The sequence below is a fragment of the Manis pentadactyla genome, chromosome 3, assembly GCF_030020395.1.
Source record: "Manis pentadactyla isolate mManPen7 chromosome 3, mManPen7.hap1, whole genome shotgun sequence".
Taxonomy (NCBI): Eukaryota; Metazoa; Chordata; class Mammalia; order Pholidota; family Manidae; genus Manis; species Manis pentadactyla.
Genome location: NC_080021.1, coordinates 185,320,887 through 185,336,542, shown reverse-complemented (window position 1 = coordinate 185,336,542; position 15,656 = coordinate 185,320,887). Strand labels below are relative to the sequence as shown.

Genomic DNA, 15,656 nt, shown 5'->3' with positions numbered 1-15,656 from the left:
TTAAAAAATTCTAGGGTTGGCAACCTGGTGCCTTGTTTCAGTTCTCGACCTGCTGTGACCCAGGACATGCAATTTATTGCTTTGGGCTTCAGTTCTCTATCTGTTAATGAGTGTGTTTGGAGTATATAGTCTTGAGCTTTTATAATATTCATGTCCTTTTTCATATTCTTTTAAAAGCCTATGTGACCTAATGAGAGAGTCCAATCTGGTGGGATGCACTGGAGGGGTAGACAGGAGAGTGGGTGAATGTTAGAGCTTTTGCTGAGGCTGTGGATTATGAGGACCAGCTTTGCTCTCTGAGTAGGTGGGAAAGCAAGTCCCCAACTTACAGTAAGAGGAACAGACACACCACACCAAGAAGGAGAATGCAAAACTGACACAAAACCCTTCATAAGGAACTTCCTCATGATCACTCACTATTTCCAAGGTCACAGTGTTTTCCTCAGAAAACTTTCATGGTATATTTTTTGAATTTTTGGACTATTGACACATAGCAAGAAATATAGTTTATGATGTGACCCTGTACACACCAAGTTATAAACATGTGTTCATAGATCTATAACTGAATTCAAAGTTGTGAAACAATTCTACCTTTACTGCATGTGATGTTCCTTGATATTTTCTATCCTCTCTATACTGTTTCATTAAAATAGTCCTAATAGTTATGCTCTAAAATGATTTGATGACTTCCTAATGGTTGGACCTGCCATATGAAAAACATAGCCTTAGAATAATTTTACATTTTTTATTACAAAACTACACTTCTATCTTTTGATTTAAAGAAGGTTACCTCTAAAAGACAAGGAACAACGTTGTGAGGTATATGGTAAGTTTTCCCCTTTACTGGTGTGATACAAGAACAGGATTCTCCAGACTGTTTTAAGAGTTCATGTGTTTGGAAGATCTGGCAAAAATGGACAGCTACTAATATACCTTTGAATGAAGCTGTACCCTCTACAAGAGGTTCATCCTCTTTGACCTGTAGGTATATGTAAAAGAATACTGATTGGAGCATTGTTTTTACAGTTATAAAAAGGTGGAAATAATTGTAACAGAATTAGTGAATAACTTGTGATACATTCATGCTATAAAAATAAAGACAGAATGTGGATGAAGTAAAGGTTCCTATGGCCAGGATCCTCACCTGAACCTAAACTACTTGATGATGTAACTGGCCTGCTGCTAGGCTACTGCTTCCACACCTGTAGGCAATAAGCTATTATTGACTGAGTCACTATATAAAGAGCTCTGCTCAGTGCTCTGGGTGGAGGCAGAGATGAAGGAGGATTACAAGCCTGCAGACTGTTGGACACAGACGTAATTCTAGTGCTCCACCTATTGCTGGGAGAACAAGCTGGGTAATAAACCCTTTCACCCCAAGAACATTCCATTGTCATTTCTCGGTCTCACTGAATCATAGTGAACTTTCCCAGGGCTGAAATCCATTGGCAAGACAATTGGCCCAGGTACATTGACTAGAAGGAGAGCCTGCCTCTGATGTAGCCCAATGGTTACATCATCATTTGTTACACACAAGGTAGAAGACAATGTGGGCTGTATCCCATCAGTGGAGCTTGCCTTTGACCTTTGGAGAAGTCAGCAGAGCCTGGCAGGGGTGCATTATATGCTCTAAAAGGGACTTATACCAAGTTCCACAGCAACATGGGACAATAGCTAAGGGACCAATACCCCTCTTCAGCTGACAAATAGACTATACTGGGCCTCTGCCTGTGTCAAAAGGGTACCAATATGCCATGACTTGTGTGGACACAGCTGCTAGACTTCTGGTTGCTTTTCCTACACATTGTGTAGATCAACAGATGACCAAAAGAGGCCTGGAGTGTCTCTTTGCAGCCTATGGCTGACCACAGGTAATTGAGAGTTATCAAGGCACCCACTTTACTGGACGTGCACTACAAGAACGGGTGCAACAGTTGGGAATCAAATGGAAGTTTCATGTGCCATACAGTTCTACCTCAGCAGGCATGACAGAGAGGTACAATGGTTTGTTAAAATATGGACTGAAGTCAGATACCAATAGTATGCGGGGATGGTCAGTCCGCTTATGGACAGTGCTATGGCATTTGAACGAGAAACCCCAAAAGGGAGCCCTGAGCCCCATAGACATGCTAACACATATTGCTGCCTCCCTTATACACCTGCACTAAACCCTGGAGACTCCATTGAGTGGACATGGCCTTGGATCTTTCAGCACATGGACCAATGATGGATGGCTCTCCTGGCACCTTGGGGACAAGGCCTGGAAGCTGGCCTCCTGTGTATTCCTGGAGTAACAGGACAGAGGCCCCCTAAAATCACAGTAGTATATCCTGAATGGCCAGCAGGTAGGCACACCTTACCAGAGAGTTTTGTTTTATCATTATAGTCAGTGCATGCACCTCCAGTAGCCCCCTCAGTAACCCCCATAGGGAGAGGAGTAAAGGTATGGTATACTAGAACTGGACAGGACCTCCTTCCTGCTACAGTCCTATCAAAGGACCACTCTCTTAAATGCATCCTACCTGATGGACAAGATTTGCCTGTGTTGGTGTCATTAAAACATGTGTCTTATCTCCCCTAAGGTCTTTGTGGATTGGGCACACACCCTAGCAAAAAAAACTCTGCTACTCACTGGGGTGCAGAGAGCTCCCTATCTGTACCACTAAGTGTGAGTCATGAACTCATCTGAGTAGAACTGGTTTTGAATATAGCTGAAATAACCTCCTGAGGCTTGAGGATTATTATAATTTTTGTTACCTGTATCAAAATCTTGTTGTATCTTAATTATTGTTATTATCTCTATGTTGTTGTTATCCTCTGTTGCTGTTGTGGAATTTGGTTACAATGCTCCAGCTTTCTTGCACAGGGACCATTGTGGAAGATTGAGAGTGTGTAGATTGTGAGGCGAGAGTCCTGGAGGGGTGGAGTGTGGATAAAGTGAAGGCTCCTATGGCCAGGATCCTCACCTAAACCTAAACTACTTGATAATGCAACTGGCGTGCTGCTAGGCTACTGCTTCCACACCTGTAGGCAATGAGCTATTATTGACTGAGTCACTATATAAAGAGCTCTGACCAAGGTTCTGGGCAGACACAGAGATGAAGGAGGATTACAAACCTGCAGACTGTTGGATGTCGATGTAATTCTAGTGCTCCACCTATTGCTGGGAGAACAAGCTGGGTAATAAACCCTTTCACCCCAAGAATGTTCCATTGTCATTCCTTGGTCTCCCTGAAACAATAGTGAACTTGCCTGGGGCTGAAACTCATTGGCAAGGCAGCATGGGATAAAAAAATATTGAGAAACACTTATTTGGAGACCTGGAATAACCACACAAAATCCACTTTTTCAAGAATGATTCATAGGAGGCGAATTAGTGGTATGCATTTGGTTGTAACTGGCTTTTTCAGATAATGCAATAAGAGTTCTGAAGAAAGGCCAGCCCATTAGGAGGGTTACTCTCTGTAAGTGAACTGACTCATTAATAGTGTATCAACAAACCACAGTCATCTCCCAACACATTGTAGTCCTGCTACAAACCATTATTCTCTGTAAGGATCATAAGAATCACCATTAGGCTAGCTCAATTGTTAATGATGTCACTGCAGTCATTTTGGGAGTTTAAAGGAATTTCAATAAAAACTGAAGGTGGTATCCATTAGCAAAATAAACAAACAAACAAATAAAAAGCCGCTTTCCAGTCCTGGCCATGGGATCTTGGAGTACTGTTATTCCTTTTACCTAAGATGGTTCAATTTTCTAGGCCACTTTATACCCACAAGGGCATAATCTGTAGAGCAGAACCATTAAAAAGAAATCATTAAAATCTAAACAAGACCCCAAGTCATTTTGAATCCACATGCCTTTGAGTTTGAGAGTGAACTGTGAAGACACAACAGAATTAGGCTTCAAGAGTGAGACTAAAACCCTTAGTGCTTAGTGGAGAGGATGGAATCTGTATACAAAAGACATCTTGATTAAAAGTAAATATGCTGGGGTGGAGCCAAGATGGTGGCGTGAGCAGAGCAGCAGAAATCTCCTCCCAAAACCATACATATTTTTGAAAATACAACAAATACAACTATTCCTAAAAGAGAGACCAGAAGAAACAGGACAACAGCCAGACTACATCTACACCTGTGAGAACCCAGCGCCTTGCAAAGGGGGTAAGATACAAGCCGCGGCCCAGTGGGACCTGAGTGTCCCTCACCCCAGCTCTGAGGAGAGGACTCGGAGCGGGGAGAGACAGGGAACCCAGGACTGCTAAATACCCAGCCCTAGCCATCTGCACTGGAGCACAGACACACAGTGCATGGGGTGCTGGATACTAGGGAAACAGGACAGTAAAACCTGCGAGTGGGTCCCTGCAGCCGGTGTCCCTGGGACAAAAAAAAGCGAGTGCTTTTTGAAAGTCTTAAAGCGACAGGGACCCCACAGCTGGATGGAAGCAACCCAGGACACTTAGCCCAGCAGCTGAGAAGCCCAGGGAACTCTGGGCGCCGTAACCCCCTGGGCTGCAACACAGCTCGGAGGCCCCTTGGGGCGAAAAACAGCCTCCCGCCCGTTTCCCCTCCTACACAGCCCCGCCATATTGGAACAGCAGCCAGAGGCCGGACATGCCCACAGCAACCGTGGAGCTCCACAGTGGCCGGGCAAGAATCAGAGACCTCGTCTGCGTGCAGCTGCCCAGCACAAGCTGCTAGGGGTCACTGTTCTCTCAGGAGAGGAAAGCCACAAACCAGCAAGAAGGGACGTTTTCCCAGCCAACACACACACCAGCTCCCCACAACTACCTCTATCGCCATGAAAAGGCAGAAGAATTTGATACAGACCAGACTAACCCAGACATCCTCCCCTGAGAAGGAATCTGGGGAGATAGACCTAACCAATCTCCCTGAAAAAGAAGTCAAAATAAAGATCATAACCATGCTGATGTATCTTCAGAGAAAAATGCAAGAGCTAAGGGATGAAGTCCAGAGGGAGATAACAGAAATGAAACAATCTCTGGAAGGACGTAAGAGCAGACTGGATGAGGTGCAAGAGGCCGTTAATCAAATAGAAATCAGAGAACAGGAACACATAGAAGCTGTGCAGAGAGAGATAAAAGGATCTCCAGGAATGAAACAATATTAAGAGAACTGTGTGACCAATCCAAAAGGAAAAATATCCACATTATAGGGGTACCAGAAGAAGAGACAGAAAAAGGGATAGAAAGTGTATTTGAAGAAATAACTGCTGAAAACTTCCCCAAACTGGGGGAGGAAATAATCGATCAGACCACGGAAGTACACAAAAATCCGAACAGAAGGGAACCAAGAAGGACAACACCAAGACACATAATAATTAAAATGGCAAAGATCAAGGACAACGACAGAGTTTTAAAGGCAGCTAGAGAAAGGAAAAAGGTCACCTACAAAGGAAAACCCACCAGGCTATCATCAGACTTCTCAACAGAAACCTTACAGGCCAGAAGAGAATGGCATGATATATTTAATGCAATGAAACAGAAGGGCCTTGAACCAACAATACTGTATCCAGTACGATTATCATTTAAATATGAAGGAGGGATGAAACAATTCCCAGACAAGCAAAAGCTGAGGAAACTTGCCTCCCACAAACCACCTCTATAGTGTATTTTAGAGGGACTGTTCTAGATGGGAGCACTCCTAAGACTAAGTAGATGTCACCAGAGAAAATAAAATCACAGCAAAGAAAGCAGACCAACCAAATACTAACTAAAGGCACAAAATAAAATCAAGTACCCACAAAAGCAGTTAAAGGAAACACAAAAGAGCACGGAATAAATAAACAACATATAAAGAACGGAGGAGGAGGAATAAGAAGGGAGAGAAATAAAGAATCACCAGACAGTGTTTATAATAGCTTAATAAGCAAGTTAAGTTAGAAAGATACTAAAGAAGATAACCTTGAACCTTTGGTAACCATGAATCTAAAGCCTGCAATGGCAATAAGTACATATCTTTCAATACTCACCCTAAAAGTAAATGAACTGAATGCACCAATCAAAAGACACAGAGTAACAGAATGGATAAAAAGGCAAGACCCATCTATATGCTGCTTACAAGAAACTCACCTCAAACCCAAAGACATGCACAGACTAAAAGTCAAGGGATGGAAAAAGATATTTCATGCAAACAACAGGGAGAAAAAAGCAGGTGTTGCAGTACTAGTATCAAACAAAATAGACTTCAAAACAAAGAAAGTAACAAGAGATAAAGAAGGACATTACATAATGAAAAAGGGCTCAGTCCAACAAGAGGATATAACCATTATAAATATATATGCACCCAACACAGGAGCACCAACATATGTGAAACAAATACTAACAGAACTAAAGGAGGAAATAGAATGCAATGCATTCATTTTAGGAGACTTCAACACACCACTCACTCCAAAAGATAGATCCACCAGACAGAAAATAAGTAAGGACACAGAGGCACTGAACAACACATTAGAACAGATGGACCTAATAGACAACTAAAGAACTCTACATCCAAAAGCAACAGGATACACATTCTTCTCAAGTGCACATGGAACATTCTCCAGAATAGACCACATACTAGGGCACAAAAAGAGCCTCAGTAAATTCAAAAAGACTGAAATTCTACCAACCAACTTTTCAGACCACAAAGGTATAAAACTAGAAATAAACTGTACAAAGAAAGTAAACAGACTCACAAACACATGAAGACTTAACAACATGTTCCTAAATAATCAATTGATCAATGAACAAATTAAAATAGAGATTAAGGAATATATGGAAACAAATGACAACACCACCACCAAGCCCCAACTTCTGTAGGATGCAGCGAAAGCAGTCTTAAGAGGAAAGTGTATAACAATTCAGGCATGCTTAAAGAAGGAAAAACAATCCCAAATGAATAGTCTAATGTCACAATTATTGAAATTGGAAAAAGAAGAACAAATGAGGCCTAAGTCAGCATAAAGAGGGACATAATAAAGATCAGAGAAGAAATAAATAAAATTGAGAAGAATAAAACAACAGAAAAAATCAATGAAACCAAAAGCTGGTTCTTTGAGAAAATAAACAAAATAGATAAGCCTCTAGTCAGACTTATTAAGAGAAAAAGAGAATCAACACACAACAACAGAATCAGAAACGAGAAAGGAAAAATCGTGACAGACCCAACAAAAATACAAAGAATTATTAGAGAGTACTATGAAAACTTATATGCTAACAAGCTGGAAAACCTAGAAGAAATGGACAACTTCCTAGTGAAATACAACCTTCCAAGACTGACCAAGGAATAAACACAAAATTTAAACAAACCAATTACAAGCAAAGAAATTGAAGCGGTAATCAAAAAGCTACCCAAGAACAAAACCCCCAGGCCAGATGGATTTACCTCAGAATTTTATCAGACATATAGAGAAGACATAATACCCATTCTCCTTAAAGTTTTCCAAAAAACAGACGAGGAGGGAATACTCCTAAACTCATTCTATGAAGCCAACAGCACGCTAATACCAAAACCAGGCAAAGACCCCACCAAAAAAGAAAATTACAGACCAATATCCCTGATGAATGTAGATGCAAAAATACTCAATAAAGTATTAGCAAACTGAATTCAAAAATACATCAAGAGGATCATACACCATGACCAAGTGGGATTCATCCCAGGGATGCAAGGATGGTACAACATTCGAAAATCCATCAACATCATCCACCACATCAGCAAAAAGAAGGACAAAAACCACATGATCATCTCCATAGATGCTTAAAAAGCAATCGACAAAATTCAACATCTGTTCATGATAAAAATTCTCAACAGAATGGGCATAGAGGGGAAGTACCTCAACATAATAAAGGCCATATATGACAAACCCACAGCTAACATCATACTGAACAGCTAGAGGCTGAAAGCTTTTCCTCTGAGATTGGGAACAAGACAGGGATGCCCACTCTCCCCACTGTTAATCAACATACTACTGGAGGTCCTAGCCATGACAATCAGACAAAGCAAAGAAATGCAAGGCATCCAGATTGGTAAAAAAGAAGTCAAACTGTTGCTGTTTGCAGATGACATGATATTGTACATAAAAAACCCTAAAGACTCCACTCCAAAACTACTAGAAATAATATCGGAATTCAGCAAAGTTGCAGGATACAAAATTAACACACAGAAATCTGTAGCTTTCCTATACACTAACAATGAACTAATAGAAAGAGAAATCAGGAGAAGAATTCCATTCACAATTGCATCAAAAAGAATAAAATACCTAGGAATAAACCTAACCAAGGAAGTGAAAGACCTACCTATACCCTGAAAACTATAAGACACTCTAAGAGAAATTAAAAAGGACACTAACAAATGGAAACTCAACCCATGCTCTTGGGTAGGAAGAATTAATATAATCAAAATGGCCATCCTGCCCAAAGCAATATACAGATTTGATGCAATCCCTATCAAATTACCAACAGCATTCTTCAATGAACTGGAAAAAAGAGTTTAAAAATTCATATGGAAACACCAAAGACCCCAAACAGCCAAAGCAATCCTGAGAAGGAAGAATCAAGTGTGGGGGATCTCGCTCCCCAACTTCAAGCTCTACTACAAAGCCACAGTAATCAAGACAATTTGGTACTGGCACAAGAACAGAACCACAGACCAGTGGAACAGAATAGAGACTCCTGACATTAACCCAAACATATATGGTCAACTAATATACAATAAAGGAGCCATGGATATACAATGGGGAAATGACAGCCTCTTCAAGAGCTGGTGTTGGAAAACTGGACAGCTACATGTAAGAGAATCAAACTGGATCATTGTCTAACCCCATACACAAAAGTAAATTTGAAATGGATCAAAGACCTGAATGTAAGTCATGAAACCATAAAACTCTTAGAAAGAAACATAGGCAAAAATCTGTTGGACATAAACATGAGCGACTTCTTCATGAATATATCTCCCCGGGCAAGGGAAACAAAAGCAAAAATGAACAAATGGGACTATATCAAGCTGAAAAGCTTTTGTACAGCGAAGGACATCATCAATAGAACAAAAAGGTATCCTACAGTATGGGAGAATTTATTCATAAATGACAGATCCGATAAAGGGTTGACATCCAAAATATATAAAGAGCTCACACACCTCAACAAACAAAAAGCAAATAATCCAATTAAAAAATGGGCAGAGGAGCTCTATATACAGTTCTCTAAAGAAGAAATTCAGATGGGCAACAGACACATGAAAAGTTGCTCCACATCGCTTGTCATCAGAGAAATGCAAATTAAAACCACAACGAGATATCACCTCACACCAGTAAGGATGGCTACCATCCAAAAGACAAACAACAACAAATGTTGGTGAGGTTGTGGAGAAAGGGGAACCCTCCTACACTGCTGGTGGGAATGTAAATTAGTTCAACCATTGTGGAAAGCAGTATGGAGGTTCCTCAAAATGCTCAAAATAGAAATACCATTTGACCCAGGAATTCCACTTCTAGGAATTTACCCTAAGAATGCAGCAGCCCAATTTGAAAAAGACAGATGCACCCCTATGTTTATCACAGCACTATTTACAATAGCCAAGAAATGGAAGCAACCTAAGTGTCCATCAGTAGATGAATGGATAAAGAAGATGTGGTACATATACACAATGGAATATTATTCAGCCATAAGAGGAAAACAAATCCTACCATTTGCAACAATATGGATGGAGCTAGAGGGTATTATGCTCAGTGAAATAAGTCAGGCAAAGAAAGACTAAAACCAAATGATTTCACTCATATGTGGAGTATAAGAACAAAGAAAAACTGAAGGAACAGCAGCATAATCACAGAACCCTAGAATGGACTAACAGTTACCAAAGGGAAAGGGACTGTGGAGAATGGGAGGGAAGGGAGGGATAAGGGTGGGGAAAAAGAAAGGGGGTATTACAATTAGCATGTATAATGTGTGGGGGGTCATGAGGAGGGCTGTGCAACACAGAGAAGACGTAGTGATTCTACAACATCTTACTATGCTGATGGACAGTGACTGTAATGGGGTTTGTGGGGGGGACTTTGTGAAGGGGGGACCCTAGTAAACATAATGTTCTTCAAAAAGAAAAAGTAAATATGCTGACATATCTATAATGTGCACCTGAGGTGTCTGAGAGATTAAGACAATCAGCTCTAATTTCTAGAGAAACAAATGGTAGTAGTTATGGGTAAAAACAAATGCTTGGTGAGAAAAACCTGGCCTCTCTTGTGCTAGAAGAAGTCCTAGGAAGAAGAATGAGTTAATAGGAAATCAAATTGTAAAGATCCCACAAATGATGCTTAATGATTACCTCACTGGTGGTACATGGAATTGGGATTTTTCTGCTCCCTGACAAGGATAAAAGAGGGATAAAAAGACATTGTCTGAAGAGTGGTGTAACTGTCAGAGGATTTGTTATTAAGGGAAGGCTTGGAAAAAACCTTAGTGGTGGGGAATACAAAGGGACATTCTAGAAGGTAGAATAGGGTTGGGACAAGAAGGTAGAATAGGGTTGTTTGACCTTATGATCTGGAGATTAAAATAGTGACAACAAAAATTCTATTCGTTATACATGCTTACAACACAGTGGGAATATTTATAAGGGCAAGGGTGGGAGTAAGAGGAGGAGAGGTTGCTCCACAGCAGGAGCTGGTGGAGAAATAAGCAAGGGGAGGCAGCTAGGACACCTCTTCCCAGGCTATGAAGATTTATAGGTGTGAGAAGCCTAAAAGGCAGGAGTCTACTCATTCAGCATGCTAAATATAAAATATATTAACTTGCTTTCACATGATTCTTGATTTGGGAATGGCAGCTGCTTGAAAAAGGCTCAAAAGCATCTAAAAGTGATTGCTTGGAAGTTAATGAGGGCATCCCTAGGCAGGAACAAGGCACAGAAAACCTCTGAGTTGGGAGGACAGGGGAAAAAAACCACAGAGTGGGTTGAACAGGTGCAACAAGGAATCCCAGTTTTTCACTGATATTAAAAGGGAGAAAAATCTAGACAGCACCCACTCACTGCCTTCCATAAAGCATGTTTTCTATAAATCTGTTGAATGAATGCTGTCGTGATGATTGGGCAACATAAAGTTTGAGATCATGGTGTCAGTACCTTTCTCTTCCTCAAAGTTGGCCAGAGAGACTGATAAGATCAAATCCTCAGAACTCAGCTCTAGAAACTACACAATCACTACCTCATCTTCTCACATCTACTCTGCTTCTCCAGAAGTGGACCCTGAATGGTGATTTGGGGCTAGCAGGAATAAGAACAGGTAGCTATATGGTAGTTCTGGGTGATTTCCTGGACCACAGAAGAGAGTTATAGAATTTTGGAATTTAGTTAGTTTCCACACCCACATTATAAGGAAAGAGACTAATATTACCGAAGTCAATGGTCCTCTGCATTTATGTGATGTCCTGTGGCACTGTGGCCTGGCCCACAGGAGGGCAACTCCCCTAAGGGCTTGCAAATGCATCTCCTCTGTCCTGAGTTTGAGCTAGAGAAATTTACACAAGCAGCATCTTCACATAAGGGTGAAAAATTTTAAGGTGGTTGGCAACTGGCTCTGGGAAGCATATGCCTGCAACACTGTTTGAGAGTCCCAGGGAAAGGCATATACCTAACAGAAAGGACCAGCCACAAGGGGTATGGAAAACCACAGGACAAGGATCTAAGAAATGCAGAATACATAGCACAGACCCTCCCTAAGCTCACTGTGCACATCAGCATAAATCTTGAGACTTCATAAACAAAAGCCATCAAAAAGAGTTCCTTTACCCTCTGCTGCTCTTTAAGGAAATGCAAGCCTGAAAAAGTCTGGCTGTTCTCCAGTAACTGGGTGCTGCTTTAGGAATCCAGTGCCTCACCATAGTGCTGTTGGAGCCTGTTCCTAATCAGCCATTCTGTTCCCTGGCAGTAGCCTACAGACTCCTTTTAGTTTCCATGTCTATGGACCCTACATGGTCTACCTGGTACCTCTCTGTCTTCCTTCATTCTCCTGGTTTATCCGGCACGGCAGCATTGGCTTCAGTCAGCCCAGGAAGACAGTCACCCCCAAATGCACAGAGTTCTTTGGGGATTTCCAAGGAGCAGAAGGGCTAAAGGCTGAGTAAAACTGTTTTCCTGGACTTGCTCAAAAGAATGAGGCATGAGGGAGGTCCCGCTGTTGTTTAATATTTACTGAAAGCCCACAAGCTCTAATATACATGCAAACAAAATTATGGCATGATCTTTAGCCTCTGGGATCCTGGGATGAGTCTTCATGAAAAGTTACAATGCTGACTTCCCACAGAAGCAGAGCAACAGTGAAGGAATACTTCATCAGTGACTGGCTGGTGTGACTGCATTTAGCAAGCAGAGCTTTTCAGCAAGATGGAGAGGCACTCCGTTCTTTGCTCTGGGTCCCTGAAGCACAGATTCAGCCCTATTTAATGTACTTACTAACACCTTAATTATCACGACTTACTTATTTGTTGATTCTCCAAACATTTGCTGAGTGCAGCCTACTATGTATCAGGCACAAATCAGGCACTTAATAACTGTTGGTAGAATGAACAAATGGAACCTCACTCAGCCTGTGAGAATGCAGTATGAGTATGTGCATGTGTAGGGGGCATAAGTGTAGGATTAAAAAAAAAGGTGTTGCTTGAGCTAAATTTTGAAATATGAGTGGGAGTTACCCCAGTGGATAAGGGGGGAAAAAAAGGCATTCCAGGAAGAGGTAAAAGCACATGCCAAGGCATGGAGCTATATGGGGACTCCATCATGGCTTAGATGGTATGAAGCCAGCTGGGTGCTGGATGGAAACAGACAAGGAAATCTGCCTTCACATAAGAATCAGCCCAAAGAACTGGTTTGAGATAGTATGCTTAAAATATCTGTTTAGAAAGGAAAATGTATTTGGATTTCAGGGAGAAAAAAACAAAACCCAGAGAATTGAATTTTCTGAAGCCAGGTGGCAAGACAGCCTTTGGACCCAACAAGAAAATCCTCTCCATAGTTTAAGAGATAGAAGGTGGTGATTGTAGTGAATCATTGGGTCTTTCTCTCCGAGATCAGTAAACCTGATTAGGAGGCTCAAGAAACAAAACACACAAACAAATAAAAAACAAGAGACAGAGAAAGGGAGCCAGGCAGCCCACACCCTGTTGTTTTAGTGAGAAGACTCCAGTAAGATTAAATATTTCTCAGAACCAAATATGGCATATGTAAAAAGGCTTTGTAAACTGTAACATGTTACCCAAATGTAAGGTACTGTCATTATTACCATAGGAAGCTAAGAGTGTGGCCAGTTCACTCAAAGCATACAGGCAAAAGTAATTTTGTTAGGGCAATGGCAGGGGGCTAAGAATGTGGCTGCCAGAGGAGGCAGAGGATTTGTGTTTCAGTGATGTTAGGGAAAAGGCATACTCTACATTGATTCCTGTAGATTATCTATGTAGCCGTAATTTCCCTCTTACTTTTCTTACTCTTTATAGTAAATAATTAGAGAAATACAGACTGATTCTGTGTGAACTTAAGGGCAAGGAACTCTCATATTTATCTAGCAGAGTTCCTGGCAAAGTAGGTAACACTTAGCAAATGTACTAGGGGTCTCTGAGGGGACTGCTGGAAGAGAAAGGACAGAGAGAGTTGTTATAATGGAAAAAATAATGTCTCCAGGTGGACGTTGATGGTCTTGGTTTCTTGGTCCAAAGCTGGTAAGCAAACCCTGTCAGAACTTGGTCATTAAGATTGAGGGGTAGAGTGGAAAATGGAATTCCCATGAGAAATGAATGCATCAGTTTGGGAGATGAAAAGAGCAGAAACCAAGAGCACTGCTAGAAAAATGCATGTGGGACTGAAAGAGAATATATTCTGTAGCTAAAGAGAAAGGGAACTGTTTGCATAAATATGATCCACTTAAGAACAGGTGCACTGGAAAAAAATAAAGGGAGTGTGGGGAATGGGCCAGGCATGGTCCTACTATACATGTTTGAGGAAAAGGAAGCACTATCAAAAAAGATGGCAAATGAAATGATTTCCCTCCTTTGTGGAGTGTAACAACGAAGCAAAACTGCAGGAACAAAACAACAGCAGACTCATAGACTCTATGAAGGGACTAGCAGTTACCAAAGGGGAAGGAGGGTGGAGGAGATTGAGGGGTATTATGATTAGTACACATGGTGTGGGGGGGGTCACGTGGAAGACAGTGTAGCACAGAGAAGACAAGTAGTGACTCCGTGGCATCTTACTACATTGGTGGACAGTGACTTCAATGGGGCATGGGTGGGGGTACTTAATAATATGGGTGAATGTAGTAACCACAATGTTTTTCATGTGAAACCTTCATCAGAGTGTATATCAATGATACCTTAATAATAAAAAAAAGATGGCAAATGTAGGAGGAAGAAAACCGTAAGAATATGGTCAGAGAGGGTGTGGCAGATTAAAGGCTGTAAAATCCAGCAGTAAGATCCAGACACATTGGTGTACACTTAAGTGAAATTGGGTGAGCCATTTTTTCCTCTTTTATTTCCCTTTGGAGAGAGTGTTTTTTGAATAGACTAAGGCCAATTGGTGACATCCTTCATACCCATTCTGAAATGATTTGATCTGCAGACCTTGTGTTATGATTAGGGGAGAATTAGTATTCTTAAGATTTTTGTAATATTAATGCTTACCCAATGCCGGACACCAAGTAGATAATGTCCAAGGTCCAGTATTTGGGAAGCACCTGGAGCCACCTAGCAATCTTTCCAGGGTCGTTAGTGGGAACAGTAACCAAGAGCCCTCACTGAAATGACTAATTTAGGTATAAAACCTCAATGACAAATCTCTAAATTGAAGCAATGATCATATTTGCAGGCTTGCCCCAGATTTTCTTTAAAAAAAAATCCCTGTATTTTGGTGTGTGAACCTGATAAGAGGAGTTTGAACTGAAAGGGGATTTATAATAAACAACTCTGTAATGGAGAGGTGCTTAACCAATATAAATATTTGATGGAGGTTATTCCACTGGTTTGTGCATGAGGGGCCACACCCATGCTTCAGGCAGCCTTTGAGTTAAAAAGAAAAGCTAAAAATTGGTAAACCACGTTGTTTTCTCACAAGCCTGACCTCTCTTCTATGTAACCCCAGAAGCTCAAGGAAGCCACTTCTATTAAAGAAGGATGTCACTAGATTTGGCTGTGTGGAAGAAGAGGAGGAAGGGGAACAGGGAAACCCTTCCAGAATGGCTCTGTGGTAAGTTCCATCACTTAGCTCCCTCTCCAGTCCATTTCTGGACAAGAAACCAGTCTCTCCTTGATTCCAAAATCACACCCTTGAGATTCAGATGGAATGAAAGCACTATCACAGCCAAGGAGTAAGGTGGGGGTGCATCACTATGTTGGTGCAGATCCTTTGCCCTCCCTAGACAACTCCCAATAATCCTTCCTTGGCTCTGCACCTTCCCTACCCTTCTCATCATGCAGAGGCAAAGTTGGGCAAATGTGTGCTGCATGCTACCTGTGGACCAGTGTCTGCTGGTACATGTAGTCAGATGGCCACAAAGACACTGTGGATCATGCATCCTAAAAGTGATCCTCTCTCTCTTTCTCCCTTAAGGATTCTGCAGCAGAGAGGGTGGTCTCAGGACGTGCCAACCTCTGAAGGGTTCCTCTAGTTCTC

General features: G+C 41.5%; 1 protein-coding gene and 1 long non-coding RNA gene across 3 annotated transcripts in view; one reads left to right on the top strand and one right to left on the bottom strand.

Annotated features, from left to right (window-relative positions):
- LOC118913938 (uncharacterized) overlaps positions 1-1,414 on the top strand; it is a 61,245-nt gene extending 59,831 nt beyond the window's left edge. The window contains exon 4 of the long non-coding RNA XR_008996553.1: positions 786-1,414. This is a non-coding gene — a long non-coding RNA (uncharacterized LOC118913938). The remainder of the gene's footprint in view (positions 1-785) is intronic.
- Positions 1-15,656, bottom strand: part of PHF24 (PHD finger protein 24) — a 32,910-nt gene that overhangs the window by 15,353 nt on the left and 1,901 nt on the right. The window lies entirely within an intron of this gene.